The sequence below is a fragment of the Pongo abelii genome, chromosome 8, assembly GCF_028885655.2.
Source record: "Pongo abelii isolate AG06213 chromosome 8, NHGRI_mPonAbe1-v2.0_pri, whole genome shotgun sequence".
Classification (NCBI taxonomy): domain Eukaryota; kingdom Metazoa; phylum Chordata; class Mammalia; order Primates; family Hominidae; genus Pongo; species Pongo abelii.
Window position 1 is genome coordinate 132,258,607 of NC_071993.2, and position 17,936 is coordinate 132,276,542.

A 17,936-nucleotide genomic window follows, 5' to 3' on the forward strand; every position below is an offset into this window, starting at 1 on the left:
CTGGATATGAAATTCTGGGTTGAAAATTCTTTTCTTTAAGAATGTTGAATATTGGCACCCACTCTCTTCTGGCTTGTAGGGTTTCTGCCAAGAGATCTGCTGTTAGTCTGATGGGCTTCCCTTTGTGGGGAACTCGACCTTTCTCTCTGGCTGCCCTTAACATTTTTTCCTTCATTTCAACCTTGGTGAATCTGACAATTATGTGTCTTGGGATTGCTCTTCTTGAGGAGTATCTTTGTGATGTTCTCTGTATTTACTGAATTTGAATGTTGGCCTGCTTTGCCAAGTTGGGGAAGTTCTCCTGGATAATGTTCTGAAGAGTGTTTTCCGACTTGGTTCCATTCTCCCCATCACTTTCAGGTACACCTATCAAACATAGATTAGGTCTTTTCACATAGTCCCATATTTCTTGGAGGCTTTGTTCATTTCTTTTTACTCTTTTTCCCCTAATCTTGTCTTCTTGCTTTATGTCATTAATTTGGTCTTCAATCACTGATACCCTTTCTTCCACTTGATGATCAAATTGGCTATTGAAGCTTGTGCATGTGTCACGAAGTTCTCATGCCGTGGTTTTCGGCTCCATCAGGTCATTTAAGGTCTTCTCTACACTGCTTATTCTAGTTAGCCATTCATCTAATCTTTTTTCAAGGTTTTTAGCTTCCTTGCGATGGGTTTGAACATGGTCCTTCAGCTCGGAGAAGTTTGTTATTACTGACCTTCTGAAGCCTACTTCTGTCAACTCGTCAAAGTCATTCTCCATACAGCTTTGTTCCATTGCTGGCGAGGAGCTGTGATCCTTTGGAGGAGAAGAGGTGCTCTGGTTTTTAGAATTTTCCGCTTTTCTATTCTGGTTTCACCCCATCTTTGTGGTTTTATCTACCTTTGGTCTTTGACGTTGGTGACCTACAGATGGGGTTTTGGTGTAGATGTCCTTTTCAGTGATGTTGATGCTATTCCTTTCTGTTTGTTAGTTTTCCTTCTAACAGTCAGGTCCCTCAGCTGCAGGTCTGTTGGTGTTTGCTGTAGGTCCACTCCAGACCCTGTTTGCCTGGGTATCACCAGCGGAGGCTGTAGAAGAGCAAACATTGCAGAACAGCAAATATTACTGCCTGATACTTCCTCTGGAAGCTTAGTTCCAGAGGGGCACCCACCTATATGAGGTGTCTGTTGGACCCTACTGGGAGGTATCTCCCAATTAGGCTACAGAAGGGTCAGGGGCCCACTTGAGGAGGCAGTCTGTCTGTTTGCAGAGCTCAAACACCATGCTGGGAGAACCACTGCTCTCTTCAGAGCTGTCAGACAGGGACGTTTAAGTCTGCAGAAGCTGTCTGCTGCCCTTTGTTCAGCTATGGACTGCTCACAGAGGTGGAGTCTATAGAGGCAGAGGCCTTGCTGAGCTGTAGTAGGCTCTGCCCAGTTCGAACTTCCTGGCCAGTTTGTTTACCTACTCAAGCCTCAGCAATGGTGGACACCCCTTCCCAACCCAGGCTGCTGCCTCACAGTTTGATCTCAGACTGCTGCGCTAGCAGTGAGCAAGGCTCTGTGGGCATGGGACCCACTGAGCCAGGCATGGGAGAGAATCTCCTTGTCTGCTGGTTGCTAAGACCTTGGGAAAAGTGCAGTATTTGGGCGGGAGTGCCCCATTTTTCCACGTACAGTCTGTCATGGCTTCTCTTGGTTAGGAAAGGGAAATCTCCCAACCCCTTGCACTTCCTGGGTGAGCTGATGCCCTGCCCTGCTTCAGCTCGCCCTCCGTAGGCTGCACCCACTGTCCAACCAGTCCCAATAAGATGAACCAGGTACCTCAGTTGGAAATGCAGAAATCACCTGTCTTCTGCGTCAATCACGCTGGGAGCTGCAGACTGGAGCTGTTCCTATTCTGCCATCTTGGAACAGAAAAAGCATGCACATTTTTTAGTGTTTTGTTTTGGGATTCTTTTTGATCAAATTTTATTTCATGTTGCTGAGGCTATATTTTTCTCTTCTTTTTTTCCAGATAAAATAGACTTGCCCCCAATTATAAAAGAAATATTTACTCAATGTAAATAATTTAGGTAAGAAAAAGAAAATTACCAGGCAAATTCACTACATATAACTACTGCTAACATTTTTCCTTCCAGACTTTTTCCTATATGCTTACACACACACACACACACACACACACACACACACACACACACACACACTTCTAACTTACTTCCCTTAATGTATCATGAGTGTCTTCCTAATAATTTAATAGAGGACCAGATCTTTTTATTTGGATGCACAGCGTGCACGGTATGGAGATATACTTCATGAAAAACCAAGTTTAGACATTTTTAAGATTCTTGACTCATTTTTACCAAAACACTTTCTAACAGCTTAGATCAATAATGCTCACTCCCACAATCAGTGGGTGACAATTCTTCTCAAGACCAGTGAGAACAATTTGCAGTGCCTGACTTTTTGTACCAAGACATTTTTAGCAAAGCGTAATGGCAAGGATCTTGACCAGTAAATTTGGTAGTTTAGTCCGTTTTCATGAAAGAATGGAAAATAATCATGGCAGCTTACCCATCATGGAAGCCAGATTACTTCTGAGATATATGTTGGGAGGGTGTTGGAGAAGGGAGCCTAGGGAACTGTGGTTTCCCTAAATATAATTATGGTCACCTATGGCAACGTCTCTGATTTCAGATGGGGGTTTATTTACCATAATGTAGAATATCTTTGGGGAACATTGCATACAGATACTAGCAATTAACTCAATCTAAGAATCACATTTCTTGGCCGGGCGTGGTGGCTCACGCCTGTAATCCCAGCACTTTGGGAGGCCGAGGCAGGTGGATAATGAGGTCAGGAGATCAAGACCATCCTGGCCAACGTGGTGAAACTCCATCTTTACTAAAAATACAAAAATTGGCTGGGCATGGTGGCATGCGCCTGTAATCCCAACTACTCTGGAGGCTGAGGCAGGAGAATCACTTGAACCCGGGAGGTGGAGGTTGCAGTGAGCTGAGATTGTGCCATTGCACTCCAGCCTGGTGACAGAGCGAGACTCATCTCAAAAAATAAAAAAATACATAAAAGAATCACAATTCTTGCAATTAATAGAGTGCTGGTCCGACATTCTAATGACAAACTCTCCCCAAAACGCCAATGGAACAGGAGGTGGGGAGCCTCCTAATTAGGCAGGACTTTCCACACAGACTAACAATTGAGATTTTGAGGGTCAGACAGGGGATGCACGGATCTGCACCGTGTCACCTGGGCCAAAGGCATGTCACATACAATGGTGCTCACTTGTGACAGGGAAGCATCATTTCCTCTGTCTTTGAGAACTAAGGGACAATGAGACCCCTGCTCACATCTCCACAGGATGCCAGGGACCTTGGTGAGCTGCTGCTGCTGGTACTTGGGGCCTGGTGTGACTGTCCTTCCTAAGTGCAACCTCTGTCCCTATAACCCAGTGCATTGAGCCTCCCCAGGAGGGGAGCTGAGGAGCTGGGGTACCGCCCGAGGGATTTGTCAGGGCCTGGGAGCTCTGGAGGTGTCCTCTCCCTGGCTCACTCGAAGCTCTGGAAGGCTGGGTTTGGTTTGTGAACTTTTCTGATCCTGCTTGTTTTCCAAGAAGAAAACACTATCCTTCAAAAGGAACAGAGTACACTCGTGGCCTGGTTAGGATTTTAACACTCCTAGCCAAGGTCTTGACGGTCCATGAATTGTTGGAGTTGCAAATCTTGGCCTTGCCGCCTTCTCCGGGCTTCTGGGGAAGGAGGGACAGGCGCCACGTGGCAGCACTCCGGAGCCAGAAGCACCGCAAATCACGCTGTCTTCTGTGAAAGGAGCGAAGGCTTCCTGTGGCCTTTTCCCACCCCATTTTGCAGGAAAGGAGAAGGTAGCAACTGAGGAAAGAATGCTCTACAGACAAGTAGCCAATAGCTTGGGTGTCACTGGCAAAGAGAGAGAGGGCTGGCAAAGCAAATGGACACATTTAAATTTGTAAGCCAGGGTCTCTCTCTGTGGGTCTCTATCCCTCTGTCCCTCTGCCCCCACCCCTGCCCACCCCCTGTGTCTTGCCTTCTCCAGTATGTGGGCGGCTGTGAGAAGACCTAGTTCCAGAGCCAGCACTGGCCTTGGGCAGTCATGTCCTCTCTGAACCTAAGTTTTCTCCACTTGATGAAAATCGTAGTGCACAACCCACAGAGCTGTTATGGAGATCAGATGAGTCAGGCAGCATGAAAGGGTCTTGCAGAGAGCCGCACACAGGTGGCACTCGGTAGAACCAGTAATTTTGATCCTAAAGCCTTCAAGTGGAAGTGGCTCTAGGGTGCTTAGCATATTGGTCCCTTGAGGTCACTGCTCAGTCAGGAGGTTCACTTGCTCATGCACTGGTGTGATGAGGCTTTGGCGTGACTGCAAGCTCCCAGAGGGCTTCCCCAGAGGCTGGAATGATGCCAGTGCTCCACAAATGCCTGTTGCAGGAAGGCAGGCAGGCAGGCATGAACACATGACTGAATGAAGGAACGGGCTTGAATAACAAAGGACATTTGCAGAGCACTGTTAGCCTGTGCCAGGTGCCACCTGCACGGTGTCCCTGATTCTCACAGGACTGTCTCTGTGTATCTGGAAGGCTGTTCCCCTTTTCCTCCCTTTCTTCCCTCCCCTTAACTCCTCCTTTCTTCCCTCCCCTTAACTCCTCCTTTCTTCCCTCCCCTTAACTCCTCTTTTCTTCCCTCCCCTTAACTCCTCCTTTCTTCCCTCCCCTTAACTTCTCCTTTCTTCCTCCTCCTCCCTCTTTAGCCCCACTCTCCCTAGGTTCCCACCTGGTGAACTCTTACTCATCCTTCAAAGCCCATTTCAGAGCTCACTTCCTCTGGAAGTTTGCATGCTCCCTTGGATAGAGGTAGGTGTTTCCTGTCCGGGGCTTCCCAGCCTCCCTATAACACCGTTCCCCTCAAGCCCGGAAGCTTCTGGGTAGAGATTTGGTCTTGCCCGTCTCTGTATTTGGAGTGCCTTGTCCAGGGCCTGTCATCTCAAAGTTGTGTCCTGTGTGTTGGTGAATGGCAGAATGTCACAGAGTATCTGGCTTCCTTAAGCAGGTTGCTACGATTTTATACTTGAACCCACACCTGGGATTCATGAACGCTTTTCCAAAGCCCTGAAACTGCAAATAAGAAACATGGCAGATGGTTCTGCTCTGTTGTTAGTTTCCAGGGGCTTCTAGAGGATTGGCAGCCCTCGGGACCCCACATCAGCACCAGAAGACAATGGAGCAATGTACTGAGAAACTGCCAAGAAGAAAATCAAAGAAAGGAACACAAATCTCTTTAACCAGAGACCCAGCACACAGAATGTGCCACTAAAGGGGGTTTATCTTCCAAAAATAATATGAAAATCACCAGGGCAAAGCACCAGGCTTTGCAAAATTGTTGTTGCCAGTGGTGCCTCGCTGGCAGCTGGGTTGCAGGCCAGGAGTAGAATGCCACCCTCTCTAAGGAGCTCTTCTCCACCTTTGCCATCAGGAATGTCTATGCTGTCATCAAACATTGGTTGGCTCTGAAGACAGAAAATGAAGAGAGTTTTCTCCCTCCCAAAGAACCAGTGCCTGGGGAGGAGACCCAGGGGAGCTCTCCGGGCTCTAAGATGTCTGCTGGAAGCATCTTGCTCCTAGAGGGGTACTCTATTGTCTTGGGAGGGCAAAGCCTTCTTAGGGACCATGACATCTGAGTGAAATTTGGAAGCATTGATGGGCTTCACTGGGTGACAAGGAGGAAGAGCACAAGCTGAGGTCAAGTGTCTACTGGTCACTAGCAAAGTCAGCCCAAGTGGCTCTGTCGGCACTGAAGTCTTTCTTGCTTGTGTTGCTCTCCTCTTCTGGGGTCGTCAGTGGCTCCCCAGTTCAGTACTACCATGCTTAGGACAAGCTCCTCGTGCAGGTATTCAAGGCCATCCGCAGTACCATCATCTCCCTGCATCCTCTGCCGTCTCTTCCCTACTCCAACCCCGTATGTTTGCCTCTGGTCTGAAAGCTCTCCTTCTCCCTCTCAGCTTCCTGTTTGATCTCCCCCACAAGAATGTGAGTTCCGTCATGGCCAACATGGCAGTCCCCTCAGCATCCAGCACGGCGGGTGCTCTGGAAGCTTGGATTCCTTGGCGACATCTCTCCAGCTGGGACGAGGGCTGCTCAGGGGTGAGGGCAGTGACTTCCTTTTGCTGGGGGAGCAGTGGGCACCAAGGCGTACCCAGGACTCCCTTCCTGAATGGGAGGAGTGAGCTAGTAGCTCTCTGATTGCTGCTTGCTCTTACTCATGGGGACACCTCCAGAGAGGGACTTCTGCCTCAGAGTCCCCCACAGCTGTGTTCTAAAGGAGATTTCCAGATGGACTCTTATGCAAGCACATAAACCCAAACTCCTTCCTCCTTCACTCATTCATTCGTACTCCAAACACACCTGGAGCATTTGTTGGGGCTGGGGTAAAAAAGGGCAGTCACAGACTCTGTTCTGGGGGGCTTCCGGCCAGAGGGGTCAGAGCTGGCCACAGGTAGAGCAAGCCTGAGAGCTGGCCCAGGGGATGGAGGGAGCTTGGCTCAGGGAGAAACGTGGTCAGGAGAGAATGCAGCTACAGCAGCATTGACGTCGAGTCTGGGGAAATGGCTGAAATCAGACAGGTGGCAACAGTGCACATGTGCATGTGAGCAGCATGTTTTTATTATATGTGTGTGTATAGTGTACATGGATGAATGTATATGTGTGTTTACATGTAAGTGTGTACGTGTATATGTGTATGAGCATTATGTTGTTTGTATATGTGTGTGTATTGTGCATATGTGTCAGTGTGTACATAGGCACATGTGTGTGTTTACATGTATATACATACATGAACATATGTGTTTATATGTGTGCACAATCATGCATGTGTTGTGTGCACCCACACATACACATATATGTGTGTTTGTATGTATACATGTGTACGTGTGTATGTGCAAGTGTGCATAGGATGAGAATGGAGAACAGCTGGTCATCATTTTGGGTTTCCTGGGAGAACAGTATTAGGTAACAGGGTTAGGTTTGGGAGCAGATGGAGGGACATAGTTGAGTTCATTTGTCCTTGGGTACCACCTGAGGAATCACAACTAAATCTGTGGGCCCTGGGGAGTCATTGAAGGCTCTGAGAAAGGGAATGACATGGCCAGAGCATGTCCAATGCCTCCACCCTGTCCCATCTTGCTGACCAGGAACAGCACAGACAGGTGCATTTCAGAAGACGAGGGCAAGAGCAAGAAAACTGGTAACCAGGGTCCAACTTAGCAGGAACTTTGACCAAGAAGTTTGAAACAAAGAAGGAAGGTTTGCCCCTAAACTCTTGACTTATTCCTCCTGCTCTTTCCATTCCCACGATTTCTTATTAAACGACTGGAGACACCAGACAATGCCCTCACTGTTGTGTGGCTGCCTGGGAGCGTTCCCGCAGCATCAGAGCCTCTGTGCTCAGGTGACCCTTGTGCTGGGGGTAGGATGCCCCCCCACATAGGCCTTAAACATCTGGATCACGCTAGGGAACCCGCCACAGGGATCTTTAAAAAAAAAATAAAATAAGGGTCTGGATTTTGAACAAGCTCTTTTTATGGGAATAATTTTTATGTTCCCAAGTATTTGTGGGTTCAACTTTGCACACAATTAATTGTACTTACAAATGCCTCCTTGAGGGCATAATTAGTCACCAGCAACTCATTCTAAAGGCGCCAGAGGCTAATTGTACCCCCAAGTGAGAAGTTTCAGGTGTAATTAATTATTCTTTAATTATTAAATTTATTATTCATTGGTTGGATGCACAAAGTTGTGCTCAGATGAACTTGCTGGCACAAGGAAGGCTGGAATGAAGAGGTCCACGCCACCCCCTGAGCAAACCTCCGCCAAGGGGCTGTGAAAAGAAAGAAAGGAACTGCTGGCTGCCTAGCTCAGCGTGGGAAATTCCTCAAGTGACAGTAACGAGCCAGAGGAATTGGCCAGACAGTGGGAGGGCGGCCCAGAAAACCTATGGCCCTGGGCCCCTGGGTCAGGCATAGGGAAAGGGCTGGAGCTTGAAGTCAGCCAAGTCTTCAGCTGGGTGACCTGGGCAGAGCACGTCCCTCTCTGCGCCTCACCTGTAGAATGGAATGCAGTGCTGGCCCATCTCCCTTGCTGTGCAGATGGAAGGAGGTTGTGTCTGAATGTACTTAGCATGGACTCAGGCCCCATGGAATGGGTTTCCAGTAGGTGTCAGCCTCCTTGAGAGGCAGAATTGTGAGCTGACCACCAAAAAGTACTCAAGAACCTGACTTACCAGTTTTGAAATCCAGAGATACACATCAGCTCTGTAACCTTGGACAGGCTCCCTGGGCCTCAGTTTCCTCATGTGAAAAATGGGAATTCCTCATAGCACAAAAGCAAAATACTTTATGGGATTGTGAAGATTGAATGGGCTAGCATATATAAAGCATTTAGGACCATGCCTGCCACAGTAAACATTATGAAGCATTTGCTATTCTGTCTTTTGTACCTTTCATGATCACAAACCTGTTTTCAACAGGAAAACCACTGCACAAATGGTAACCCATTGACTTTGTGTAAAATGCTCTGTATTTATGCTGATGCCTGACTCTCAGAGAATATCTGTCTTTTGTAGCCAAGACAGGAGGAGCTGCATTCAAATGTCCAAAGTGGTTATTTACAGCTGCATGATGAAATTATGGGTGGTCATTTTCTCCTTGGTCTTTTCCAGCATTTTTCATTTTTTAAAGTTTTTCTTGGTTTTTATTTTTAAAATATGCTTTGTTATAATGACGACAAGAGAATAATGTGTATGCTTCCAAGTGGTTATGTGTATCCTTCTGCAAACTGATCTACGCGTCTAGCCCCTAGCTGTCCTTCAAGGCCAGGATCACGCCTTTCACAAGTCTTGTCCTAGCACTTCCCACCCTGCCGTCCATGCCCACCTTCTAGCCATCAGCGGCTTTTTCTCCGCTGCCTACCTGGGCTTTCTCTGTCTGCCCGAATGGCACATGCGCACACTCTCTGCCTCCTGGTTTATCCCAGCCTGACCCTCATTCCCTATGAAATTGAACTGTCCCAGGCCAGGGTCTCCCTGTGCTCCATACCAGGTCCCCCTGGAGCCCCACCAGGATCTCAGTCCATGACTCCCTGCACCTTAGAGCTAGGAAGGTCCTTCGTTTGATCTGATGTTTTATTAGGACAAAAATTCAGAGCAGCACAGAGAATACACCCATACACCCAACACAGTAGCAATCACATACTTGCCTTGGGTCTATTTTTTGGAAATAAAACATTGCAGATCCAGGTGAAGTCTCCTTTGTACCCCTCCCCAGAGGTGGCCACTGACACAAATTTGGTGTGTATCTTTCCCATTTCATTTTAATAGTTTTACTACATATGTTTGAATCTGTAAACAGTTTACAGTGTTTCGTGTGCTTTGAAAATGTAAATGTACACAGATGCTATCATCCTGCAACACGATTTTCCCTTCAACGTTCTGTCTCTGAGACCTGTCCACAGCGATGCCCGCGGATCCAGGTCTGCTGATGGATGAAGTGGCTGAGACCCTGGGTACTGCGCTGTCCAAGAACAGCCTCTACATTCCATCAGGAAGCTCTGGCTGCAAGCAACAGAAGCTGACACCCTGCTAACTGAAGCTGGATATGAGAACCAGGTTTAGGAACAGACAGGAAGAGGGCAGTCCCGGGAATCTGGATGGCAAGAACTAACTCACCACCTTGTCATAAAGCTACCAGAATGGATGCCCTCTGACTGGTGCTTTTTTTTTTTTTTTTTTTGAGACAGAGTCTTGCTCTGTTGCCGAAGCTGGAGCGCAGTAGCATGATCTTGGCTCACTGCAACCTCCACTTCCTGGTTCAAGAGATTCTCCTGTCTCAGACTCCCAAGTAGCTGGGAAATTACAGGCGCCTGCCACTACGCCCGGCTAATTTTTGTATTTTTAGTACAGATGGGGTTTCGCCATGTTGGCCAGGCTGGTCTCGAACTCCTGACCTTGTGATCCACCTGCCTCAGCCTCCCGAAATGCTGGGATTACAGGCGTGAGTCACCAAGCCTGGCCGAGTGGTGCTTTTTGTCCTTTTGCCACTTCACTCGAGATTCAAGTTCAAAAAACTTTGCTCAAACTGGCTCAAGCAAAGACAGAATATATGGCTCACATAACTTAAAAAAAAAAAACAAAAAAAACAACCCACTGTCCAACATCCAGGGCCAACTTAAGGACTCAAATGACATCACCAGGACCCGGTCTCCCCCCGTTTCTCACTGTGCTTCCCCGTGGCCCCTCGCTGTCCTCTCCCTCGTGCTAGCATGATGGCGCCTGCAGTTCCAGCCTTCCGTGCTCGCAGCTTTCCTAAAGACGAGGGCCAGCTTCCATCCCAGCCTTCCCGGGAAAGGACTCACTGCGTCTCATCGGCCGTGATTAGGTCAGGTATTCATTTCTGAACCAGTTACTGTGGCCAGAGGAATGCAGTAGTCTCATTGGCTAATACTGGGTCACATGCTCTCCCCCAGGCGTTCGGCCTGAATGAAGCTCAGGGCTGAGAGTTGGGGAACAGTTTCTTAGAGGGAACTTGGCGGTTTTACCCAAATAAGGGGAATAGATGTCCAGTGGGCCAGAAAAACAACAAATGCCCCCTCTGAAAAGCAAACAGATAAACAAGAGAAGAGATATAAATAAAATAGGCCAGGCGGGGTGGCCATTGCCTGTAATCCCAGCTCTTTGGGAAGTCGAGGCAGGTGCATGACCTGAGGTCAGGAGTTCGAGACCAGCCTGACCAACATAGTGAAACCCCGTCTCTACTAAAAATACAAAAATTAGCCAGGCATGGTAGCGGGTGCCTGTAATCCCAGCTACTAGGGAGGCTGAGGCAGGAGAATTGCTTGAACCTAGGAGATGGAGGTTGCAGTGAGCCGAGATCATGCCACTGCACTCCAGACTGGGCGACAGAGTGAGACCCTGCCACAATAAAATAAATAAAATAAAATAAAATAAAATAAAACAGGGCAGCAGGCTGGCCATCATAGGACTTGCCAGAGCCTGAGCTGGGAGAGGGGAGGACCAAGAAGCAAGTGTTGGTGACGATGTGATGGCTTCACTATTCAAATGAACAAGTGTCTTTTTTTTTTTTTTTGAGACAGAGTCTTGCTCTTGTTGCCCAGGCTGGAGTGCAGGGCGTGATCTTGGCTCACTGCAACCTCCACCTCCTGGGTTCAAGTGATTCTCCTGCCTCAGCCTCCCGAGTAGCTGGGATTACAGGCGCCCACCACCATGCCTGGCTAATTTTTGCATTTTTAGTACAGACGGGGTTTCGCCATGTTGGCCAAGCTGGTCTCAAACTCTTGACCTCAGGTGATCCACCCGCATCGGCCTCCCAAAGTGCTGGGATTACAGGCGTGAGCCACCGCGCCCGGCCTGAGCAACTGTCTTAAAAACAAAAAACGTTGGTGCCAGTTCGCGCGGCTTGCCTGCACCCCCAGTGACGGAGGAGGTTGGGCTGTGAGGTGCCCAGCATGCTCCCGTCCATCTTCCTGCTCATCCATTACAGTCAGATGATTAACTTCAACCACATACTACATTTTCCCGGGATTAGCTCCTCAAATGAATTATATGAATAATAAAGTTTCAATATTTTTCACTTAGCAATTAATCTTAGTGAGCACAAAACTTCATTTAAAGTGCTGGTGCAGTGGCTGGAACCCATTAATCAGAGTGTTGAAGAAGCCAGCTGGGTGCAGAATGAACCCGGGCGGTGAAATACGGGCACTTCTCAAAAACTGGGAGATCCTCTCCAGTGTGAACACGCGTCACATTTGAGGCGCAGCATCACCAGATAGCAGAGCTGGCCTGGCTGGCAGGGCCTTTTATTTTAGATTCTGTGTGGGGAAAACCTCCAGACTGGGTTTAGCATTCATGAGCAGTATTCACCGGAGGAAAGAGATGATCGAAAAAATAGTTCATCAACCCCAACCAGTCATTATCAGAGTGGCAAAAACACAATACTTATGCACAGAATAGTTTACATTAAATTAAAAACGATAACTTACCTCTGAGACACTCCATTTAATACATCTGAGGTTAAATATGGTTCATAGCAGCTCTTTCAATTAAATTGTTCTTCCTTTGCTCTAGTAAACTATATTAAACATAATTTCCTGAAAAGTAACAGAGAATCATTACTCTGTTTACAAATTGATACCATGTTATTGAAAATAGGAAAAATTTGCAGGGTTATTTCAGATTACTGTATTTTTACAGAGAATCTGATATTGGCAAGGAGGATACCGTGAAAGCCCAGGTTTCTGGCTTTCCAATCAAGGATGGCGTAGGACTTGGGTTGGGGAGGAGAGGGGTATGGAAGCATCAGAGCCAGTGGGCGGGAACTGATAGGAAATCCCAAGGCTGGTCCTGGGAAACCAGGAAAGAGGTTTCCTAGAGTCCTGTGTCCTTCCATTATGACCCCAATGTCCTCACAGCTGGAGAGCTCCGAACAACCACACTGCAGGTGGATTTTGAGTTGTTCGTTTATGTTTGACGTTATGGTTGTCATTCTACTCATGTCACTGACTTTATAGCCTTAGCTGGCTTTTATCTTTGCCTGTCCGATCGGACAGGCCTGTTACATTTACATGAAGCTGGGCTGTCTCTTACCTCTGCTCCCTGAGTCTCAGTCACAGTATTACTTCAAGTTCATAAACAAAGCCCCGAAACGCCTTCTCCAGGTTTGATGCAGCTCAAGTGAAGCATGTGGTTTGCAAGACTGTCACATGGGCCTCGGGCTTGACTGTCATCCTCCAGTGATTTGGCCAACGGAGGGCTGCAAGGCAAAGCCCAGATGAAGCGTCGATCCTTTGTAGAGGCTAAGTCTCTGGGAACCAGGTGCAGCTCTAAGTCAAAGCCATCTGTCCACGGCAGTAGGATGTGATGTCAGGCCTGACGGGGATGCATATCGCCTGTGGGAACGGCCCAGAGACTGCGAGGAAACTGCACATGTAGAGGAGGTGTGGAGTGAGCCCTCCTTTGAGTGGTGAAATAGAGCATTGCTACCCGCTGCTCTGGCCATAGTGGAGTCATTTGTGTACCGTAGTGTGCAGGTCGACAGCATCTCAATTATACCAAGAACGTGCAAGAATGGTCATCGTGCATGTGGTCTCTTCAGAACCACCCACTCCACCCCACAAAACATTGCTCTCACCCTAGAGGTGTCTTTGACCCGCTAGGAACTGTGAGTGGTTGCCCATAGGCCTGGGGGCTGGAGTGCTGTTTAGAAAAAACTGCTTTGTCAAGATGGTGGGGCAGTCCTTGAGTTGTGGTCACCCCAGCCTTGTCCCACCAAGCATGCGGCTCCTCTCAACTCGGCTCCAGACCCCCACCAGGACATCAGTCATATGATGTGTGCCTGGCATGAATGAGTAGATAGTGAGAAACATTGTTGTTCCACAAGTGGAAACTACCTCCAAAAGACAGGAGCAATTTGCCATCCAGCACTGTATCCATTTCCCCAGACTCTTGCCAATGTCTGAGATTTGGGCTAATCCAGTGAGTAAAAAAGGTATCTTACTGCTGTTTTAATTTGCTTTTTCCTGATTCCTAGTGAGGTGAAGCAACTTTTTTTTTTTTTTTTTTTTTGAGATGGAGTCTTGCTCTGTCGCCCAGGCTGGAGTGCAGTGGCGCGAACTCGGCTCATTGCAACCACCACCTCCCTGGTTGAAGCAATTCCCCTCAGCCTCCTGAGTAGCTGGGATTACAGGCACACGCCACCCCACCCAGCTAATTTTTTTCTATTTTTAGTAGAGACGGGGTTTCACCATGTTGGCCAGACTGGTCTCGAACTCCTGACCTCGGGCAATCTGCCCGCCTCGGCCTCCCAAAATGCTGGGATTATAGGTGTGAGCCACTGCGCCCGGCCAAGGCAACTTTTTATATGCTTATTGGCCATGTGTATTTCTTCGATGAATTGCCTGATACATTCTTTGCCCATTTTTCTATTGCGTTGACTTTTTATTATTAAATTGAAACATTTCTTCGTATAATCTGCTTATTAATACCTTGTCTGTCATGTATGTTACAAATGTTTTCTCCCAGTCTCCTTCTTTTAACTTAGATTATGATATTTTTATTTTTTATTTTTTTAGAAATGAGTGTCTCACCTTGTTGCCCAGGCTGGGGTGCAGTGGCACAATCATAGTTCACTGCAGCCTCGAACTTGTGGGCTTAAGTGATCCTCCTGCTTGCCTCCTAAGTAATAGCTGGAACCACAGGTGTGTGCCATCATGCCCGGCTAATTAAAACAATTTTTTTCTTTTGTAGAGATGGGGTGTTGCTTTGTTGCCCAGGCTGGTCTGGAACTCCTGGCACAGTTTCTTTCTTTTTTCTTTCTACAGAAATACTCATTTTTTTTTTCTCCAGAGAAATACTCATGTATGCTTAAGAGGACAAGACAAGGATGCCCATTGCAGCATTGTTTTTAATGTGAGATGCTGGAGAAACCCATATGTTCATCAATAAGGTACTGGTTAAACAAACTAACAACACATCCATACTGAGTATTGGGCCACTAAGCTGAAGAAGAAAGACAAATGCGGCCAATATTGTACACAGCAATTTGGAACATTCTGCAAAGCAAGTTGCGAAAGATACATAGAGTATGATACTATTTAAATCAATAAAAGCCCAGCAGATAAAAAAACTCAACTACATAGTTCTTTAAATATTTTTATATGATTGTTATTTATATTTATATTTATTTGTTTGTTTTTTTGAGATAGTGTCTCACTCTGTCACCCAGGCTGGAGTGCAGTGGCACAATCACAGCTCACTGCAGCCTTGACCTCCCGGGCTCAGGCGATTCTCTTGCCTCAGTTTCCTGAGCAGCTGGGACTACAGGTGTGCACCACCACATTGAGCTAATTTTTAAAATATTTTATAGAGACGGGGTCTCCCTACATTGCCCAGGCTGGTCTTGAACTCCTGGGCTCAAGTGATCCTCCTGCCTTGACCTCCCAAAGGGATGGGATTACAGGTGTGAGCCACTGTGCCCAGCCGATAGTTTTATATGCTTCTACTGATAAGTTCATAGAAATAAATCTGGAAAGATCCACACTGTACAAATGCCAGGAGTTACTTTGGAAAGGAGTCTGGAATTGGAAGTGAGGTTCTGAGGGGACTTGAGTTGTATTATTTGTATTATTTTTACCTGTATTATTTGAATAGTTCATAATGAGACCATATTCGTATTTTATATGGTAATTGATGCAGAAAACTGCCTTGTAACATAGGCCCCAGCAGATCCTGTGAGGTCACCAGAAGGCCGGGCACACCTGGACCCACCTGTTTCATCTGTGCTGAACCCACAGAGATAGTCCAGAGGAAGAGAGGAGGAGGAAAGAGAGTGGAATCTATTGAGCATCTCCTACGAGTCAAACCCCATGCTAGGGCATTCAACTCGGAATTATCAGAGCTGAGTGCAAGTGTTGACCTTGTTATTACCTGTGTGACCTTGGGCGAGACAGTTAGCCATTCAGCTATTTGGGCCTCCAGTTCTTCATCTGTAAAATGGGGATGACATCACTTGCATTGTCTAATTTGTGCCAGACAGAATTCAAGGTGCTAACAGAACAGCTTCAAGGACCCACAGATCCAAGTAAGAGAATGTGAAATGGCGATGCAAATTGAGGGCCTAGGATTGCTTTCTGACCATGTGGGTCACAGGGTAGGTGTTTAAGAGATAATCCTTGAAGGTGCCTGTGAGATGGCGCCAGCTCTTCTCAGTGCAGGGCTGAGCCTTGATGAGTGCCTGGAGGCTTCTTAGGGTTTTGCTGTTCTCAGTCTGTGCCTTTGAACCTTTGATGTAACAGAGGCCTTCAAACAACAGAAATAAAGTGGGTGTTGATGCTGGCATGGCATTTACAGAGTTAAATCCACAAAGGGAAGTAAGGAAGATTCCAGATGGAGAAGACCCTCCAGGGGAAAAATTAAGATGAGAAGAGCCATCCATTAGAGGCCATGTCTTCCCTTTCTGAGACCATCTCTAATGCGATTCATCAGTGTCAAGGCCAGCAAGAAAGACCTGCAAGGATCAATTCCTCTGTGCAAGATAAAGAGTTTAAAATAATTGTATATATGTAAAGTATTTGCCTTCTCATAATTGAAGAGAACAGAGAGAGAGAGAGTCAAGAATATTTCAGGGAGAATGTCTTTGCTTCATGTCTAGAGTCTGCAGCGTCATGCAGATTGGTTAGTAGCTGGCAAAGAGCCAAGAAGCTTAATCAATCTCCAAAGTTTATTATGAGTAACCCCCAAAGCTAATGGATCATTCTTAGCAAGAACATCATCCTGGTTATTTCCTCATTTTTATAAATTGATCTACAACATTGAATCTGGGTCCTTCAGAGGGCTGCTAGGGGCATTAATAATCAGTGAATCCAGCAGAATTCTTTTGTTTCCAAAAAGATCAAATGAAACTGTTCTTGTTTAAGTTGGGGTAGGATCCTACCTGCTCAGACCCCACTCCCTGACCCCTACAGTGGCCCTGCAGTGGCCCCACGGGCACCTCCTAGGAACCCTAGGGCTCTGAAGAGCACAGTTGGAAACCACTGATCTCACCAAAGTCCCCCATTTTGCAGATGAGGAAGCTGAGGCCCTGAGACAGGAGGTGACCTGAGCAAGGTCATGCTTAAGGTACATGTGGCAGACATGATTGGATGCTACTCAGCAGCCATTGCCCAACTCCCTTTGTCTTGCTTGAAGAGCTCATCTCACATTATAGGGGCTAAAAATGCTGGCTGCTCACCTTTCTGACCTCTCTTCCAGCTGCAGCATGGGCACTGACTCAATCCTGCCCAATTCTGGAAAGGGTCTACTTCCCTGGCAAAAAGAAGCCAGCAAGGAGAAACTGTCCTTCTTTTTGACTTTCAATGTGTTTGTGGTGAGTATGTGATGACTGGAGCTGCAGCAGCTATCTTATGGCCATGAGAACAAAGTTTGAAGTTGACTGCTAATTAGCTGGTGTGTAGCCAGGAAACATGAACCACTCTAGGTGTTTAAAACAGAGGAAATTAATGCAGTGATTGCTTACATAGATGATGGAAGACTGACAGGCCAAAGGGGAATGCCAAAGCATCTCTCCTGCCCCAAGAGGTCAGCAATTACAGACACTGTTAACACTTCTAGGGCTGGAGGGACAGAGGTGGAAGGAGTGAGCACCCAGAAGCTGGAGCTGGGATCTGAAGTTACAGCCAAGAGCCTCTTGGAAGGAGCTGGGAGCATCAGGGTGGTGTCTGATGGGAGCTTGAGCTACGTACAGCAGAGGTTCAATCACTGCCAGAGATGCTGCAGGAAGCACAGAGGGAGGCAGAGACATGCCCGACTCACTCCATCTGCCCTTCAATCCTCCGTCAGTGCCTCCCATTGGCTGAACCTCCCTAGAATCCTGGGAACTGCAGTTCTCTGAAACAAGGCAGAGCAGGGAATGGAGCTGAGAGCAAATGGGCAGTTGAACCTACCCATCACGCTAAGGATGGCGTGGCAGAAAAACAGAGAGCCCTGTGGTTTTAGTGATGATATTGTTAAAACATGGACCAGTCCATATCTCACCTGTTGCTGGATATCTTCTTCTGGGGATGGGAAAAATCTGAAGGCCGGGTGTGGTGGCTCATACCTATAATTCCAGCGCTTTGGGAGGCTGATGTGTGAGGATCGCTTGAGCCCAGGAGTTTGAGGTTGCAGTGAGCTATGATCACACCACCGCATTACGGATGGGGCCACAGAGCGCAACCCTGTCTCAAAAAAAAAAAAAAAAATCTGAATTCATAAAGTCTCCCGGGCTTGGGCATTTTGTTCTTGCAGTTGAATGGTCTCAGTGCTGCACCAGGTCTGAGTCAGACCCATGTCTTTCTACTCCCA